Source organism: Podarcis bocagei (assembly GCF_964188305.1).
Source record: "Podarcis bocagei genome assembly, chromosome: 9".
Lineage (NCBI taxonomy): Eukaryota > Metazoa > Chordata > Lepidosauria > Squamata > Lacertidae > Podarcis > Podarcis bocagei.
The window spans coordinates 27,045,714-27,062,615 of NC_138134.1; the positions used below are offsets into that span (position 1 = coordinate 27,045,714).

General features: G+C 44.1%; 1 long non-coding RNA gene across 1 annotated transcript in view; it reads right to left on the minus strand.

Moving 5' to 3' along the window:
* Positions 1-4,275, minus strand: part of LOC308595224 — a 52,118-nt gene extending 47,843 nt beyond the window's left edge. Inside the window, exon 1 of the long non-coding RNA XR_014011938.1 lies at positions 4,088-4,275. This is a non-coding gene — a long non-coding RNA (uncharacterized lncRNA). The remainder of the gene's footprint in view (positions 1-4,087) is intronic.
* Positions 4,276-16,902: the final 12,627 nt, after the last annotated feature.

Here is a 16,902-nt window from a genome sequence, read left to right on the forward strand (position 1 = left end):
ATCTCACTTTCAGGCTGAGGCAGTGGCGTAGTGTGGGGGTGCAGGGGGGGCCGGCTGCACCGGGAGCAACATCTGGGGGGGGCACACTCGCACTCGCAGCTCTCTGCCCCTACCTGGCTCACTGCTAAAATCCACGGGTTAGGGGGCGCAAATTACTTGCCTTGCCCCGGGTGCTGACAACCCACGCTACGCCACTGGGCTGAGGGAGCCGGCGTTTGTACACAAACAGCTTTCTGGGTCATGTGGCCAGCATGGCTAAACCGCTTCTGGCACAACAGGACACCGTGACAGAAGCCAGAGCACACAGAAATACCATTTACCTTCCCACCACACCAGTACCTATTTATCTACTTGCACTGGCATGCTTTCAAACTGCTAGGTTGGCAGAAGCTGGGACAGAGCAATGGGAGCTCACCCTGTTGTGTGGGTTTGAACCGCCAACCTTCTGATCTGCAAGCCCAAGAGGCTGAGTGGTTTAGACCACAACACATGTCCACTGGCAGCATACTAATAACAAAAAATTGTCTCAGTCTATTAAATCCCTGGGGGGAAATATAAATCTTTACTCAGCACTGAAAATATGTTAATGGTGCCAGGTGGACTTCACTGGGGAAAGCATTCAGCAGACTGGGATCCACAAACGAAAATGTCCCTTCCCTTGCCAGCTCCCTTCAAACGTCCCTCAGAGAGGGAACTTAGAGAAGGGTCTCAGAAGAAGATCTCAGGGTCTGAGTAAGTTCATATCAGGAGAGGTGTTCCAGAAGATAGTGGGGTCCTGATGAAGCACTTAATAAGTCCAAACCAGCTCTTTGAATTGGGCTTCTAACGGAATTGGTGTTGCATGATCTGTTCACCTCGAACCTGTCAACCACCTGGAAGCTGCATTATGCACTAATGGATGCCCTTAAACTTTCCAAAGCTTTCAAGAGGCAGTAAAGTACATTGCAAAGCCATGTAAAGTTCACTACAATAGTCCAACCCTGAAGTTACCAGAGCATAGGTTACTGTAGCCAAATTATTCCTGTTCAGGTAAGGTTGTAGTTGCCTAAGCTGATGGAAGGCACCCTGCATTCTGAGGCAACCTGTGCCTCAATGGATCCAGGTGAACCCCCAAACTACAAATACACTGGTTCATACACTCTTTAAAGCCCTAAACGGCTTCGGCCCAGTATACCTAAAGGAGCACCCCCATCATTCAGCCCACTGAGGTCCAGCTCTGAGAGCCTTCTAGTGGTTCCCTCCCTGAGAGAAGTGAGGTTACAGGGAACCAGGCAAAGGGCCTTCTCGGCAGCGGCGCCCACCCTGTGGAACGCCCTTCCATCAGATGTCAAGGAAATAAACAGCTACCTAACTTTTAGAAGACATCTGAAGGCAGCCCTGTTCAGGGACGTTTTTAATGTTTGATGTTTTATCGTGTTTTTAATATTATGCTGGGAGTCACCCAGAGTGGCTGATGAGGCCCAGCCAGATGGGCGAGGTATAAACAAACAAACAAACAAACAAATATTGTTATTGTTATTAAGCTTCAGTTTTTTTGGCCCTCATATAGTCCAAGCACTAATTCACACCTACTGTGTCACCTGCAGAAGGTGAAAAGGGGAAACAGAGCTGCGTGACAACAACATACCGATGACAAAACACTCCAAAACTCCACATGTCCCCACTCAACCCTTTCAGAACAAACTCCAGCAAATCATGGAAAATCCATGGAGCCAAGTAATACTCCCCAAAAACCATCCTCTGGAGTTGGGCATCCAAATAGGAGAGGAATCACTGCAATGCGGTGTCCCCAATACCCAACTCAGGTAGTCACCCCTGAAGGGTATCATGGCACTGAAAGCCACAAAGAAATCAACAAAGTCACACTTCCCCAATCTTTCTCCCAACAGTGTCTGCCCTCTGCATAAGCTTTGTGCTAACCAGCCAGAATGGATGCTCAGTAAAGGAGCTTCACATGTAAGCTATTCTGAAAGAGCAACCAGTCTGGAAACAACCTTAAAATAATAGTTATGGTTGCTGTTGTTGCTACCAATATGTGAGCTAACTATTAAGTGCTAGCTATGCAGATTACTGCTATGCACCAGCAATAGCTGTCAACTCTTAACAGCTGGCCTCACCTGGTCAAAGTGCAGCTGACTGCTGTGTTATTTGATATGCTTTCAAGTTGCCAACACCTGCTAGCTAAGCATGTTAGTACTGTAAATAATTGTGTTAAGAGATATATATGCTAGTTCCCAACATTGTCACAGTATGAGCTGTCACGCTGAGAACATGTCAAAGATGGTGATTCGGTGATTCTACCAAAGGGCAGGCAACCATTTCGGGGGAAGGGCGTGTGTGACCAGTGTAGAGACTCCTCAACCCCCAATTTGACAGAGAAGAGAATATACATTTTCTGATATCTCCTTCCACCCAAAAGGACTTGCCCTTCCATTAGGTGGTCACCTTGGAGCCATCAAAGCACAGAAAACTGTTAGCTCTTTGATTTATTATTGTTGTATTTTTCCAGTCAGGGGCAGGGAGAGAGGTACTTGTGGGATTTTGTGCCTTAAATGCCAAAATAACTTTACCAGTTTAGTATTATGCACCTTGACTGGACAGCAAAATGTCTTAGCCAGTCGACCCATCCAAGAGGCAAGGTGAGGCAATGGCCTTGGGTGGTAGGTCTGGCTTCCAAGGAATGAATTGCCCACTGCTGCTGCCACAGTAGCACCAGCAGCTGTGGCATGCTCCACCTCCTCAGCAGTTCCCTTTCCCAATGCTGCCTCTACAGCAACCTCCTACAACCCCTATGGAAGAAATGGCAAGGGGTGCTCTCTGGGGTCTCCTGGGCTCTGCACCCACACAAGGTGATTCAGAGCGGGTCTGTTCCCCCCTTAACTACCTTTGGTTCCCACTTCAAATGACAGGTAAGGCCAATTTGATCCCCCACCCCAAGCCCCAGATGTAGATCTTTATTTACTCCCTTGTTCCTCATGTAGAGCTTTAATCCTCCGTTGTTCTCAGTGTAGACCTTGTTCCCAATGTATATTTTTATTCACCACTTGCTCTTGATGTAGATTTTCACTCACCCCTGTTTCCTGGTGGGAAGGTGGAGGCAGGCACCATTTTGTGGTTCACCTCAGGCGTCAAAATGTCTGGCCCTGCTTCTTACCATGGAACAGACACCCACAACGAGATCGTGTGAATGGAGTCAGCCATTTGTGAAATATGAAATCAGTTTTGGTTATTCATCTCCTCTCTTGCTACAATTTCATATTTCTCAGCCTACATCTGAAAACTATGTATGAATGAACTACTGCTTCATTCAAAAACTACAACAGCCTATCCTACCTTAGAGGAGCATTCACAATCTTAGCCAAAAGTACATTCAGGTGTACTCAGCTGGCCTTAACACGCACTCCCCCCCCCCCAAGATAAGTATCCAATTGACATGTAGTAACCTCCAAGCACCCTTTCCACAGCTTTGGAAGAAAAGCAGATCTAAATCGAGAGACAGTGCACTTCAGGCTTGTGGGATCTAATTTGTACCTTATTAGAAACCCAAGATATAAAGGGAATTAGAATTAAGCTGTTGAACTCAGGGTTTTGTTTTGAATTCCAGAAGTGGGCTGAGTTCGCAATCGTTCCACACAAAAACTCATTTACTCACTACCCCAAGCAGCCTGCTTTAGAATGGAAGAGTCATTTTGTGGTTGCTGCTAAACATTGCGAGACAATATCATTGCTGATTTAATGCAAATAACTCAGACATATGCCAGTAGATCCTGCAAGGAGCCAACTCCTAGGGGCTGAGGGGGCTTTGGCCCCACCAAAAACTATTTGAGGGGGCTGCCCCCCAAAAAAAGGTTGATGGGCATTGCCATTCAAATGGTATGTGATTATGTGGGGCATGACTTACCTTCCCCCTCCCCCAATATTTTATTCAAGTTAGCACCCCTGAGATCCAGATCTATCTGCTCCCATCTCTGATCTAAATTATTCAAGAAGTTGTGGTGAGCAGTTGATTCTGACATTGCTGCTGTAGATCCTTCACCATCTGCCATGTCCAAGTTGACTGAAGGTGAGTGGATTTGTCTGCACCTACCTGGAAATAACTCCCACTGAACTTGGTAAGATTTGCTTCAGAGTAGACATGCATAGGATTGTGTTGCACATCAACAAAGATTCTAGCTGAGGCATCACAGAGAGCAACAGATGGTTTGCCTTCTACAGATTCCATCTTGGGCTTCATCAGACACCTTACAACAATCTGGAAGATCTCGGCTGGATGTGGTTCAACTGATACAGTGGTAACAGAGAAGGAAGATCTTGTCTTTTAGGGAGAGAAAGCAGACATAAAAATAAATCTACCCTAGACAGTCAACGGTGTTCTGTAGACCCTTATTTCTGTTAAACTAAGTTAGATGTCATTTAGCAGGTCTGTTCTTGATATTAGAACTTTCCTCTTATGACCCATTTTTCTTTTTGCTATTGGAGACAATAGTCTTGCAGTGAGAATAAAATACAAAGGAAATTAGGAAAGAGCCTGTGTGAGTGAAGACAATATGAGGAGGGAATATTTTAGCAGAGATGGAGATGAGATTAAATGTTACCAGACGTCAGAGCAGGAGAAAATCTCAAAGGTATTTTCCAATAAATACTTTGGAATATTGTGCAATTTCCTCGTGTGCTTTAAAACTCATTACTATTTCATTCTGTAGAATTGTTCCTTGATGAATTTGTGATTAAAGCAGACCACTTGTGGGAGAGAAAGAAGAAAGAAGACCATAGGGTTGGTGTAAAATAATTTCTAGATATTTGTCACATTTCCACAGTATCATTAACTTGGGGGGGGGGGGAATCTAACAGCCTGATCCTATACTATATATGCTCAGTACTGTCTCTGGTACCACCAGAAAGATCACATCAATGGACTAGGAAGGGGACACCAGAGATGTCCCTTTACACCTGCTTTGCCACTGCAGCCTCTTCCAAGTACTAGCAAACGACAGTGAAGGGATATCTTGCTGTTCACAGTCCATGAGCCAAACAACAGCCCATGAGGCTTACTGGAGCCTAATATTATACCCTGATGGAACTGTTAAGTCTCCTCACACAGCACAGCTATGCCATCCATGTTTGGGAATGTCACCTGTGCAACAACAATAATGACAGCTGTTGAAATGGGGGTTAGAAGTATGGCCCAGATGTAGGCGATGTGATGGTTGTCGGCAATCTCCTATAGATTCAGTTCAGGGATGAGATAGTCCCCCCCCCCCAAAAAAAAAAATAAATAAATCAGAAAATAAAATCCCTCCCCCAAGCCCTTTTCTGAAACTGGATCCCATCTGGGGCCATTGGGAGCATGACAGAGTCGAAGTATTGCCAGGAACACCCTGAGAACCTGTGAATCGTGCCTGCCTTCCCTTCCTACGCTTGACAGGAGCAATGATGCCAGAGGGATCCCAAAATACTGCAAGGAAGCTAGACATAGCATTGGTGCCCTGCTTTGATTTATAATCAAAACTGCAACATTTCAGCAAACCAACATGTTCCATGCTTTCATATGTTGCTCATCTATGTACACAGGAACGTAGGGAAGCTACCTTATACCAGGTCAGATTATTGGTCCATCCAGGCCAGCTTTGTCTACTCTGACTTGCAATGTGGCTCTCTAAGGTGTCAAGTCTTTCCCCATTCCCTGATGCTTTGGATTGGACATTCTGGGAACCTGAGACCTTTTCATGTAAAGTGCTCTAAGGTTGCAATCCTGTACCCAGTTTCCCCGAGGGTAAGCCCCACTGAAAACTCAAGGGAGCTTGCATCTGACTAGACAAGTATAGGATTGTGCTGTGAAATATTATCCAGAGCTGACTTTAACCTTGCAGATTCATAGGTAGAAGCGCTTCTTGAGCTTACATTGCTCAGAATCGATGCATCTGTTTCACTACAACTGCCTTGATTCCCCTTAAGTTTTATTTGCCCACCTCTCAATATACACAGCCACACACCTGAGCAAAAACCCATATACACTGTAAACTCTCCATAATGCTCCATGCTGTTCATTGGAACTGCTGCCAGGAGACAGAGAAGCCTTGTTTTTCCTGAACCCCTTTGCTTGAGTTGAAAGCTGAGAAAATACCTCCCATGAAGTCAGATAAGGAGTCACTTTCTCTGCCACTGTTAAAAAGCAGATATGAGCTTCTAGTTCCAACACGTATCAGTAAGGCCCTAATCTCAGTTAAAAATATAAGACTGGGGGATTTTTCTGGGAGCCCACAGATTACAATAAACTGTGTATTCTGTGAAAGTAAAAGAAAGAAAGAAAGAAACTTAATCACAATAAAAAATGAAGAAATATGGATTTATATAAACTGACTTTATACCAGAATAGTTTGGAGTAAACATGAAACATTAATCAACCACCCACACTACTGTTATTAAATTTTTCTTGGGTTATTGAGACGTTTTCTCCAGCATGTTTCCTTTGGGTATTAGCAAAGCACCAGAATAATGTGTGAATCAAAATACATGATGGATAAAGTGGGGGAGGACGGGAGAAACAGGTTTGAGAAATATCATGTTTTCTGCAGTCAAACCACACAGACACTGCGGAAAAAGCCCTTTGTTTTGAAAGTCCAATATTGGCCAAAATATGGGCCCCATTTCAGACCTGAAACCTAGGGCCTGAGATCTCTTCACACACACACACACCACCACCACCACCACCACCAATAAAATATTTGAGAGGGCTGGACCCTCCCCCCAAGTTAATGGGTCTTGCCATTCAAATGGTGTCTGTGTGCTGTGTCATATGATTGATTATGTGGAACAGGGCTTACCTGCCCCCCAATATTTTATTCAAGTAGGGACCTCTGCCTGAAACATAGTAGCAAAAGACATGAAACTAGAAACATCTATGAAAGAATAGATAGATCTTTTTAAGCATAACCAGAGTTAGGTTTCCTTGGAATGAAGGTCAGTGGAGAATGTGGAGTCTTTAGGATGTCTGGTTTAATGTACACATATAGTCATACCTTGGTTCTCAAACTTAATCTGTTCCAGGAATCGGTTCGACTCCTAAAGCGGTTTGAAAACTAAGACACGGCTTCCGATTGGCTGCAGGAAAGCTTCCTGCACTCAATCGGAAGCCGCAGAAGGCACGTCAGATGTTCGGCTTCTGAAAAACGTTTGCAAACCGGAACACTTAATTTTGGGTTTGTGGCGTTTGGAAGCCGATTTGTTCGGGAGCCAAGCCATTCAAGTACCAAGGTACCACTGTGTATATAACCCAAGCATAAAATGGAAGGACTCACAGAATGAACACTTCGACAGATCTTGCTTCCCCCCATTAGGTTTCTAGGGGAAGCAGGGTTCCCCGTAGCCACTGGAATTCAACCCAGTGTGCAAGAAGCTTCTCTGCCTTTCCAGCTTCCAGTCTTCACTAAGCACATAGACCAGCCCTGTCTCCTGTTCTCTTGCTTACAAGATGATGTCACTTCCAGCCAGGTGACACGGGGAGGGGGGAGCAAGGGAGGCTCGCCCATTGTCTCTATGGCAACACAGCCCGCTCTTTAAATCACAGGGCATAAGGCACTTACAGGCCTGACTAAGGCCATTATCTTAACGAAGGAACTGGCTTGACCAGTTTGGCAGGTTTCCCCTACTATGATCACAGGCTTGGTTGCGGCCCACAGGTATCATCCAGGCCAACCCCCAACCATATTACAGCACTTTGCTTCTTAATGCACAAATATAAAATGAAATTTTATTACTTCCTTACATTTTGGGGGAGGTGAGGGTGATTTTCTTTCCCATTTCTTTGACAAGAAAGGTGGAGCTCTTTAGACGGCAACGTGCATCATAAAATCATAGAATTGTAGAGTTTGAAGGGACCATGAGGGTCATCTAATCCAACCCCCTGCAGTGCAGGAACATTTTTCCCCAAAGTGGGGCTCAAACCCACTACCCTGAGATTAAGAGTCTCGTTCTCTGACTGACTGAGCTAGCCTGGGGGTCTTCCTGCTCATTCTGCTGAATGGAGCTCTAGACTTCAGCCCCAAGTCCTGCACCACGCTGACCTTTGAGCTCAACATTTTCCTCACTATTTTCTTCCCTGCCCTTCTGCTTTGGTGTCACGATCCCGTTCCGTTTATCATCTGCAGCTCTTCCTTCTTTGCCCAGCCTTCTTTAATAGCCAATATTTTATTTTGCTACACCCCATTAGCTTCAGTGTTACATCCCTCATGGGCTCAGCTTGGAGACTCTGCGTTTTGTCACTGCAAATGCCAGAAATATTCTTTATAAAGGAGTCGTTATAGACTCCCGTGTGTAAATGTGCACGAGCTGCATCTCTGTGCATATCTGCTAAGGTAAATTCATTTTTTACAAGCAGCACAAATGACACCTAACCTAAAGCAACTATCAAAAAAGCATTCATGACTGTATATACAACATATCACTTCAAGCCAATGCATGATATTAACAAATTCACCTCAAAGACTTCAGATGGTAATGTCGGCAATCTACAGAAAAACTGAAGTGTGTTTTTAAAATTATGAAAAAAGTAACATCCACACTCCATTCCAATAGCATATTCCTAGTCCAATGAAGAACGAATATGTCTTTAAAACTTTGAACAGCAGTGTCTCTATACTTCATATAATAAAAATGCCAGAGATGTTTTAATCTCTTGCCTTCCTTGGTAACTTTGAAAAGGCTGTCTAACAAAACTGCCATCTACAAAAGGGTCCTTCCAACTATAGGACAGATTAGATTGATTGATTAGATTAGATTATTTGAGCCACATTCACCTCATACATTTAAAGCCACTTTAAACACCCATGGCTTTCCCCAAAGAATTCTGAGAGCCAGTGCTTTTTTTCTATAAAAAAATGTTTAGGGTTACTCTCCGTTTTATAGTTCAAATCAGGAAAAATAAATACAGTAAATGGACAAAAGTATGGGGTATGTGTAACCCTGTGTCCCCCCCCCCGAAAAAAGCACTGTTGAGAGCTATGGGTTGCTGTAGATGTTGAGAGTCGTTAAAGTAAAGGTAAAGGGACCCCTGACCGACTCTGGGGTTGTGGCGCTCATCTCGCTTTACTGGCCGAGGGAGCCGGCGTACAGCTTCCGGGTCATGTGGCCAGCATGACTAAGCCACTTCTGGCAAACCAGAGCAGCGCACGAAAATGCCGTTTACCTTCCCGCCGGAGCGGTACCTATTTATCTACTTGCACTTTGACGTGCTTTCGAACTGAGAGTTGTTAGGAGGTTCCTATTTCCCTCACAGAGCTACAATTCCCAGAGTTCCCTATGAACAGAAACCACTGTGAAAATTGTACCTGTGGGGGGGAAATAGAGGCGTCCTACCAAGGTTAACCATCTGGAGGTTTGTACTAATGGCTGACTCACAATAAAGGGTTAATACATATCTTCGCAGCTGTTTTAATCAACAAATACTTTGTTATTCATTTCAATTGTTGTCTTCCTCCATTACACTAAACCACAACCCTCCTTTCTCTCCTATTCCCTCATGACTGAAAGAGGGCGATTGGAGATTTTGCTTCTGTCTTCAATTAACTATGGTTTGCTGTTATGACTGAATCCGACATAAAACACTAAACAAAGGGTTTAGCATTTGTGTGTGCGTATGAATGTTTTGTACGGAGCCGCCCAGAGTGTCTTGGGCAACCCAGTCAGATGGGCGGTATATAAATAATAATGAAATTATTATTATGTGCAAACCAGGCCAATGTGTTTTGACAATTGGAACAGAGATCCCTGTCATATCTAGAGTGACGCACACAGTTTGGACTTGTACCGAAACATATTTATTTATTTATTGTAAAAATAGGGGCCTACTGATTTCACAAAGGAAAGAGACAGAGGATGGGATCCAAAAAGCCCAAGGATTTAGTATTTAAGCAGCAGGTTTCTCATGCCATATTTGAAAAATGCTGTTTGTTTGAACCCCTAGGGACAGGGGAAGCAGTGGCGTCACAATGGTGGGCGGGGGGGGCAGTGTGCCCCGGGTGCCATGTCTGGGGGGTGACAAGAAGGCACCCCGCCGGGGCGAGCAGCGACACGAGCAGCCATCGCGCCGCCGCAGCCACATGTGGAGGATCCTCCATTCACGGCTGCAGCTGCAAGCAGAAGATCCCGGCACCGGCAGCAAACTGCTATGTACAGCACATCTGCGGCGTCGCATGCATGCACTGTACGTAACGCCGCCGCACATGTGCTGTACAATACGATATGATATCTTTATTGTTATTGTCCCATACAGAACAATGAAATTGAAAAATCTACATAAGACATTCAAAAACCCCTAAAAACTCTGAAACCCCATTTTAAAATACAATATACAGTGGTACCTCGGGTTACATACGCTTCAGGTTACATACGCTTCAGGTTACAGACTCCGTTAACCCAGAAATAGTGCTTCAAGTTAAGAACTTTGCTTCAGGATGAGCACAGAAATCGTGCTCCAGTGGCGCAGCAGCAGCAGGAGGCCCCATTATCTGAAGTGGTGCTTCAGGTTAAGAACAGTTTCAGGTTAAGAACGGACCTCCGGAACGAATTAAGTACTTAACCCGAGGTACCACTATACTCCTATAGAGACTTCTTATACTGCGTTTAAAACCAGAATTGTATTTGGGTAGAAACTGCACATGCACCATACATAGCGGTTTGCTGGCGCCGCTGCTCAAGCGCCATACAGACGGCGGTGGGATCCCTCTGTCGCCGCTACAGCCGCAAACAGAGGATCCTCCATTCGTGGCTGCAGCCGTGAGCAGAGGATCCTGGCACCATCCGTATGGCACTGGAGCGGCGGTGCCGGCAAACCGCTATGTACGGCGCATGTGCAGCGTCGCTACTTACAGCACATGCACTGTACGTGGCAACGCCACACATGCGCCGTACATAGTGGTTTGCCGCCCCGGGTGTCACAAGGCCTTCGTTTGCCCCTGAGGGGAAGATACCTTATGCTGAGTCAGAACATTGAGCCATCTAGTTCAGTATGGTCTTCACTGACAGGCAACAGCTCTCCAGAGTTTCAGACTAGGAGACATTCCCTGTCCTATCTGAAGGTGCTATGGATTGAAACAAGGATGCTCTGCACACAAAACAGATACTCTGTTGCTGAGCTACATCCCTTCCCCTTCCTGTTTCAAAACTACTTTGCCATGTGATATAGAAAGCTGCTGCTAAGGAATATAACCACAAAACTCCCTCAGGCTGTACAGTTGTTTGGATCCTAGCTTGCACCTAAAGAAAGATTCTATTCTATTCTATTCTATTCTATTCTATTCTATTCTATTCTATTCTATTCTATTCTATTCTATTCTCATCCAGAAATCCTGTTACTAATTCTGACTCCACACCCAGCCTGAATTAAAGTCTCTATGGACTGAATGGTTAGCCTGTTTATGTCAACTAAGATGCTAAGAATAAGCTCAGTTCAATTTTTGGAAGTCTAAAGTTATACAGCCTGAAAATATGAAACAATACTATATTTTTCTTTTTGCTTAATGGTTATCTCGTGCCAAAAGGCATGAGAAGTAGGTAAACAAGTGATGTTTCACTCACCAGCAGAAAGAGACGTATAATATTTCATGTGACTGACACATTTATATACACTCAGTGATGTGAAAATAAAATAGATTGGTATTGATTTTTACTTAGATCCTACTTGGATATGTGCCTTTATTTTACAGTCATTGACCTTTCTATGATCTCATTTAGAGCAAGGAATTCAGCACATTCCGTTTAATATATAATATTGCTCTAAATGAACATTTCTGCAGAGTTCATTATCGGTCTAATTTACATGGTAATAGCCTTATCTGAGGTGCTATAACATGCTAAAGATTGTGTAGAGACCAAGCCTACAAAAACTAGGCATCAAACTGCATTACTATGAGATATATAACAAGCCTGTTAAAATGATGATCAAGAGCTTTTAGGAAAATAGAAAGGGTGGGCAGGAGAAACAGCATTCCCTATAACTTGGGCAGGGATGTGCCTAGGGGTTAGGTAGGCTGGCCCCCACCAACGGTGCAGGCCCTGGGTGGAGGAGAATTGTATCTCTCCACACTGATTCATCTCCTTGCCAAGGGTGCAAGGGAGCCTAGGTATTCCTCTCAGCTTGGGGTACCATCAACTTTCAAGTTTCCCTGCACAGTAACAGAACATGTTTTGAAGCTCCCATTCAGTTCCGTGGCATTGGGTTGTACCATTAAGGACTAACTGGACATTTCTAAATGCAAAATAAGGTGGGAGACAGACCAGGTTTCTGTAACATAGATGCCTGAAGATGCAGGAAGGAAATTTACATCTTTCCCATTAAATCTCTCCCCCCCCCACCACCACCTTTGTTTCAACATGAATGTATGTTGACAAAATCTCTTGAACGCTGTAAAACTGAGGAATCGGTTCCATTAAGAGTATAATTTCATGCATTTTTCCGCTATAAAAAGTGCATTTCACAGTGCAATTGTTAAGCTATGAAGTAATATAAATCCCTCATTTAGCGGTGGAGGGTGGGGGAAGTTGAAGGTGGGTGACGAACGCTAGAGCTGTACTTCGGTGCGCCTTAGGAGTACAAGAGTATGTGCACATTCTGAGGTCTATGAAAAATGTCTCCAATGAATGTAAGTTGTGGTGTCAGCATCTTTCTTCTCAGTGGGAGGCTGAGGAAGCATATACAGTAGTCTTTTTAGGTTATGTCCGGTGGTTAATTTTGCAGAGATTCTGGGGCACAACTCTCGATATATCCTCTGCAGTGAAAGCCCTGCTCTCTAAATCCAAATGTATCAGGGGACAATTGTCTGTGGTTATTCCATGATGAGGAGTGTTCTCGAAGCTATCAGCATGAGTTTGACAAAACTGTGAGAGGCAGTGGAAGACAGGAGTGCCTGGCGTGCTCTGGTCCATGGGGTCATGAAGAGTTGGACACAACTAAATGACTAAACAACAACACTTTCAACTTTCAACAGTTCTGGCTTCACGATTTGGGGGCCCCCTCACACTGGAAGAGGTGGGGCATGAGACCCAAGACTTCTCCCAGGTGACCGCTAGTATTCTCAGAGTGGAGTGTTTCAGCATAGTGAGAATGACAGTAGTGCTGGCCTAGGCAAAGGCTTGACCTCACTACCATCCACAGCTGGCCTTTTTGTTATCACTTCTCATCCTCCTTGACTTGTTTGGTTTGTAAACCAAGCTGTGTAGCACAATGGGGTCCTGCAAGCAATAGCTAATGATGAGGTGGGGTGACGGCGCTTCATTGCTGCTTTCAAGAAGAGGTGAGGCGGAAAGGAGGTCAGCATGGTGGAAACGCACGTGCGGAACCAATCTTGTGCTCCTGCCTGTGCATTTTATTAAAAGCAAACTTCTATGATTCCCTTCACCCGAAAATCACAGGGTGGTTTGCAATATAATATTTACATTTAAATGAATAAACACTAACATTAAAATATTACAGTATAATATTTACACTTGCGCACCTCCCTGCCCCTCTCCCTCCTGATAAGCTGCAAAGACCCAGCTGTCAGGAGGTCAGGTAAGCCCTCACTGCCCCCCCCCACCTTTCACTGATGCCTGTCAGTCCTGGTGCAACCTGAGATCCAGTTTGAACCAGAGATGGGTTGTTGGCGGGACAGATGGCTAGGCAGGGGATTTCCCACCTGTTTCCTATTACAGTGGTACCTTGGTTCTCAAATGCCTTGGTACGCAAACAACTTGGAACCAGTGCCGGATTTACGTATAAGCCAAACAAGCTATAGCTTAGGGCCCCACTCTCTTGGGGGCCCCCCAAAAAAATTAAAGAAAAAAACTGGATGTACATTTCCCAAATATAAGACAAAAAAGAAATAAAATAAAACCTATATACAGCAACAGTGGCAAATGGCTTTAGATACTTATTCGGTCCATAAATTACCATACAGCATATCTTCAACACAAAAAACAGTGACAATTTGTTGTTAACAAAGGACAGCTGGACATATAAAGGGCCCCATTACCTTCAATAGTTTAGGGCTTCATCAAACCTAAATCAGGCCCTGCTTGGAACTCAAACACTTCAAACCTGGAAGTAAGTGTTCTGGTTTGCAAACTTTTTTCAGAAGGCAAACGTGCCCCCATTTTGTGTGTTACGCTTCCAATTTGAGCGCCACACTTCCGTTTTGAGTGTTACACTGAAGTCTATCTCTTTTTGCTATTTATTTTGTCCTTGTGTTTTTGTGGCTCTTTTTTGTTGTTTTTGTGACTGTGTGGAACCCAGTTCAGCTACTGATTGATTGTGTGACTGCAGTACATTGTTTATTGCTTTCATTTTAAGGCTCAATGGTCTTGTTAGATAGTAAAATTCATGTTAAATTGCTGTTTTAGGGGTTGTTTGAAAAAGTCTGGAATGGATTAATCCATTTTGCATTACTTTCTATGGGAAAGTGTGCCTTGGTTTTGGAACTTTGGTTTTGGAATGGACTTCCGGAACGGATTAATTTTGAGAACCAAGATACCGCTGTACAAGGAAGCAACCCTCATTTAATACTGAAATTCAGTAATACTGAACAAATAATATTTCCTTGGAATAAAGAAGAAGAGGCAAACCTATTAGGCAAGTTACACATTACCTCCCTAGAGTGCTCCCTTTCAGACTTGCGGTTGCCTGTGCCTTTATCACTTCCTTTCCTAGTCCTTCTAGAATGGCAGCTGTGCTATCAGTGAAATGTCTGAGATAGCTCTCCCTAGATTTAACTGTCTAGGGGTTGCTGCCATGGTATTTGCTGCAAAAGACCCTTGCCTTCCGTCTTTGCTTCCCCCATAAATCACTTTCCTAGTTTATCTGACAGGGTGCTAGTTTGTTATCATTCAAGATGCAGTGAAAGGTTGCCTAGGCATTTGCTCACGATAGTCTTTTTTGATAGTCTTTTTCGCCTACAAAGCAGTCTAAAAGCCCATTAAAGAGATAAATAAAATAAAATAAAATAGGCTCACAATGAGAAATATGTGTATAAAAATGGGTTGTGGGAGGGTGAAGGCCTCTGGTTGGAAATGTTTTCCCTGGTTTCAGAAACCAGGGGAAGAATGAGGAGGCACCCAGAATTCAAGAGTTTTAATTAAGCTACTGGTGTGGCCTGATTCTGTTCTTTTCAGCGTTAAGTCAAAGTTGGATAAACATTATGTTTGCATCAAAATCAACACATTCTAGCCCAAATTAAGCACCATTAGTTACAGTGAGGAAGCTCAGCAAATGCTCAAATATTCTGAAACAATATAAACGACACTCGAAAGTGAATGTGTTTGGCTAGATGATGCCCTAATATCTCAGGAGCATGAGACATAACTTTGACATCAGTTGTTGTTTAGTCGTTTAGTCATGTCCGACACTTCATGTCCAACTCTTCGTGACCCCATGGACCAGAGCACGCCAAGCACTCCTGTTTTCCACTGCCTCCCGCAGTTTCGTCAAATACATGTTGGTAGTTTTGACATCAGTACCCCATTGCTATCAGTCATATTCGCCACCCAGACGTAAGGCAACTGTAATATCTGTTAGTCCTCTACAGTCGTACCTTGGAAGTCAAATGGAATCCATTCCAGAAGTGTGTTCGAGTTCCGAAACATTTGACTTCCAAAGCGCAGCTTCTAATTGGCTGCAGGAAGCTCCTGCAGCCAATCAGAAGCCACAGAAGCCCTGTCGGATGTTCGGATTCCAAAAGAACGTTCGAAAACCAGAACACTCACTTCCGGTTTTCAGTCGTTCGGGAGCCAAAACATATGAGTTTTGGGACATCCAAGAACCAAGGTACAACTGTATTTTCTAACAAGCTGCAGAGCAGGATGTGAAATCAGTCCAATAAAGTTGCCTCCCTCCCTCAAAATATAGTAATTTCTATATAAACCCTTGTGCAATTAAATTAATCAGTTTTGTCACGCATAGATGGGCAGGGCTCCACCCATCTGCTGGACAGCAGTATTTGCATTGCCATTCGTTATTGACGACCCAGTACTCAGCTCTCTTTGTTTCTTGCTAATGACCCATATTCTCCCAGGTGACTTCCTGAGTACAGAAAACAGGGTTGGCCTGTGTTTGTGGCACTGCTAGATTCAGCACTGGCAGCTTCCATTAATGGTCCAAGCACTGATTTATTCCTAACATTTACTAAATCTAAGAACTTAGGGGGATCTGGCCCCCCACAAACTCATAACACAATTAGGGGGACCTAGCCTCCCCACCCCCAAAAAGCCTCATAAAAATATGAGGTTGTAGGCACCCCCAAACTCAGCCCTCCAGATGTTTTGGGACTACAACTCCCATCATCGGACCAGCTAACAGGACCAGTGGTCAGGGATGATGAGAACTGTAGTCCCAAAACATCTGGAGGGCCGAGTTTGGGGGTGCCTGCAGTATATACTATGCTTGCATTTTACTACAAGCAGTGTTGACTGTCTATGAACATTTCAGAGCATCACAGTATCTCAACCAATGACTGGAAGAAAGAATCATTTCAATAATCTAAAAGCTCTGGCACTGATATGAAATAATTAAGTCTCCAAACAAATGACTAGGAAGAACTCAGAGACTGGTATCTTAACAGATGACATGTTTTGCACAATGCTTTGTCCTTTTGGGCTTGATGTGACCTTTATGACAAAGCTGTTATTTCCCTCCTTCACATCTAAGTTCTGCATAATTATATACACACAGGAAATGTCCCAAAATGGCACCCGGATTGAAACCTCGTTTGGGAACAGAAAACAGATATATCCCAGAGTAAACCTGGGTTTTTGCTTCAAGAAAGGTTGGCTGTGTTAGTTTGTTGCAGTGAAAACCACAACAGAATCTCAAAGCACCTTAAAGACTAACAAACACGGCATAAGCTTTTGTGGAGTAGAGTCCACTGCATGGATGCT